The following is a 2,500-nucleotide window of genomic DNA, read 5'->3' as shown; positions in this document are numbered from 1 at the left end:
CCCTCACTTCTGAGCATCCTAACAGGTACTGTAACAATCAGCGACTTCTGATCAAAGGAGGAAGAGTCCAAAAAGTGCCTCGACTCCTCATCTATGGGTGATAGGTTCAAGCCCAGGAGGCAGTCATTTGGCTGAATTGTGATCAATGGATGAAGAGTCCAAACTGCTCAGACTACTTATCGACGGGTCATGGGTTTGAGGCCAACAGGCTTTCGATAAGCTCTCCTCTTTTGCGTCAGACGCCCTCCGCCACAAAGCAGGTGCTCCCTATGGAACCTGCACGCTGTGCTTTTCTACATAAGGACGTAGTCGGCAGGATTTGAACCTGTGCGGGGAGACCCCAATGGATTTCAAGTCCATCGCCTTAACCACTCAGCCACGACTACCCAGCAAGCGCTCTGGCTCTGTGACGTCAACAGAGTAGTTTTGACATCAAAATGCATTCCGTGGCACCATCATTTTTCACTGTGTGATAACAATGACATCGTAATATTCATTGTCATATCTCAGGCGCAGTGCTTTGTTCCCAGAAAACCAAATCATTCGAAAACACAGACAGACGCGGTCATCCGCATCTGATTATTGACTTAAAAGTCCAGAGGTCTCAGACTCTTTTTCCAAATTTGTGGGTTCAAGCCCGACAGCCTTTCAATTCGTGCTTTCCCGTCCTACCGCAACGGGTGGCCCCGCCACTGACCAGATGCTCGTTTCGGAACACTCTTTCCACATTTGTGAGTGAAAGGTCAGCACTCTATCAGAGTTTTTTCGCTGTTTTGACTAGGAATTACGGTAGTGACATTCCCAGTGTGGGCTTTGTTTGCCTTACCTTGTAATAATGGACGTGCGTGTTGTGGCTGCACCCGGTAGTGTCATAGCTGATCGATTCCCCTATTTTCATGCTTTGCTTCAGCTAGCTTGTCCCTATGCGCCAAGGGAACAGGACAATTTACTTTTCTGGCTCACACAGCATCCAATGCACGCCTCGCCATCCTCTGTGTGTTGCATCCCAAATCTGGGAGTGCTAATGTGACGAAACAGTGCATGAGTGAGCTCTCTGTGTGCCTGTGAACGTTGTGCCTGCTTGTTTCTATCTCACATCTAATTACTGTGTAGCTCTCACCGGCACTGGCGCAAGACTGAGAGACCCAGAGATTGCGGGATATCTAGTTTCTGCACAGGAAGTGTCAGGTCTCACGCTACAAAAAGAGGCCATGCACAGAGGACCTGTGCTTTGCCATGCCAAAGGCCTCATGTTTCAACACAAAAGCTGAAAGTGCTGACAGAGGAATGTGAAGATTGACTCTAGTGTAGGCTGTGGGCGTACAGGGCAACAAGTGACAGCATCCAACTACATGATCAATGCAAATGTTAGGCAGGTGAAAAACACACGGAGCCGTTGGGATTGTTGACCGTGCCTTGGGGAAAAAGGGGCGAGAGAGCGTAGTCGGCAGGATTTGAACCTGCGCGGGGAGACCCCAATGGATTTCTAGTCCATCGCCTTAACCACTCGGCCACGACTACCTGTGATGGCCTGTGTCTGGAGGTGACGACACTAGAGTAGTCATGACATCAAAATACTTTGCCATGGCCTAATGCTTTTTCACTGTGTGATCACAATCACATCATAATATTCAGTGTCATATCTCAGTAGCTATGCTTTCTTCTTTCAAAAGCAAAGGGTTCCTCAACATATTAGGAAGCAACCATCGGGAGCTGATCAATGGATTTACAGTCCAAAGGGCTTAGACTCTTTTTCTGCATTTGTCACTTCAAACCCCACAGCCTGTCAACTCGTGCTTTTCTTTCCTTCGGCAACGAGAGGCCCCGCCACTGACCATCTGCTCAGCTTCAACACTGTAAGCTGTCCTTTTATTAACAAAAGGTATCGTAACATAGACATTAACGTTCAACTGGGGACATCCCAATACCTGCCACACCCTCACTTCTGAGCATCCTAACAGGTACTGTAACAATCAGCGACTTCTGATCAAAGGAGGAAGAGTCCAAAAAGTGCCTCGACTCCTCATCTATGGGTGATAGGTTCAAGCCCAGGAGGCAGTCATTTGGCTGAATTGTGATCAATGGATGAAGAGTCCAAACTGCTCAGACTACTTATCGACGGGTCATGGGTTTGAGGCCAACAGGCTTTCGATAAGCTCTCCTCTTTTGCGTCAGACGCCCTCCGCCACAAAGCAGGTGCTCCCTATGGAACCTGCACGCTGTGCTTTTCTACATAAGGACGTAGTCGGCAGGATTTGAACCTGCGCGGGGAGACCCCAATGGATTTCAAGTCCATCGCCTTAACCACTCAGCCACGACTACCCAGCAAGTGCTCTGGCTCTGTGACGTCAACAGAGTAGTTTTGACATCAAAATGCATTCCGTGGCACCATCATTTTTCACTGTGTGATAACAATGACATCGTAATATTCATTGTCATATCTCAGGCGCAGTGCTTTGTTCCCAGAAAACCAAATCATTCGAAAACACAGACAGACGCG

The 2,500-nt window shown here is 48.3% G+C and overlaps 3 non-coding genes across 3 annotated transcripts; all 3 read right to left on the bottom strand.

Moving 5' to 3' along the window:
- Positions 1-304: 304 nt before the first annotated feature.
- Positions 305-386, bottom strand: TRNAS-UGA (transfer RNA serine (anticodon UGA)). The gene has a single exon. It is a non-coding gene; the product is annotated as a tRNA-Ser (tRNA).
- Positions 387-1,439: 1,053 nt separating this feature from the next.
- Positions 1,440-1,521, bottom strand: TRNAS-AGA (transfer RNA serine (anticodon AGA)). The gene has a single exon. It is a non-coding gene; the product is annotated as a tRNA-Ser (tRNA).
- A 719-nt stretch (positions 1,522-2,240) lies between these two features.
- TRNAS-UGA (transfer RNA serine (anticodon UGA)) lies at positions 2,241-2,322 on the bottom strand. The gene has a single exon. It is a non-coding gene; the product is annotated as a tRNA-Ser (tRNA).
- Between the last annotated feature and the right edge of the window lie 178 nt (positions 2,323-2,500).

This window comes from Staurois parvus, unplaced genomic scaffold (genome assembly GCF_062004578.1).
Source record: "Staurois parvus isolate SC_StPar_1 unplaced genomic scaffold, SC_StPar_1.0 ptg000081l, whole genome shotgun sequence".
NCBI lineage: Eukaryota > Metazoa > Chordata > Amphibia > Anura > Ranidae > Staurois > Staurois parvus.
The sequence above is the reverse complement of the archived record's forward strand: the minus strand, read 5'-3'. Positions and strand labels throughout refer to the sequence as shown.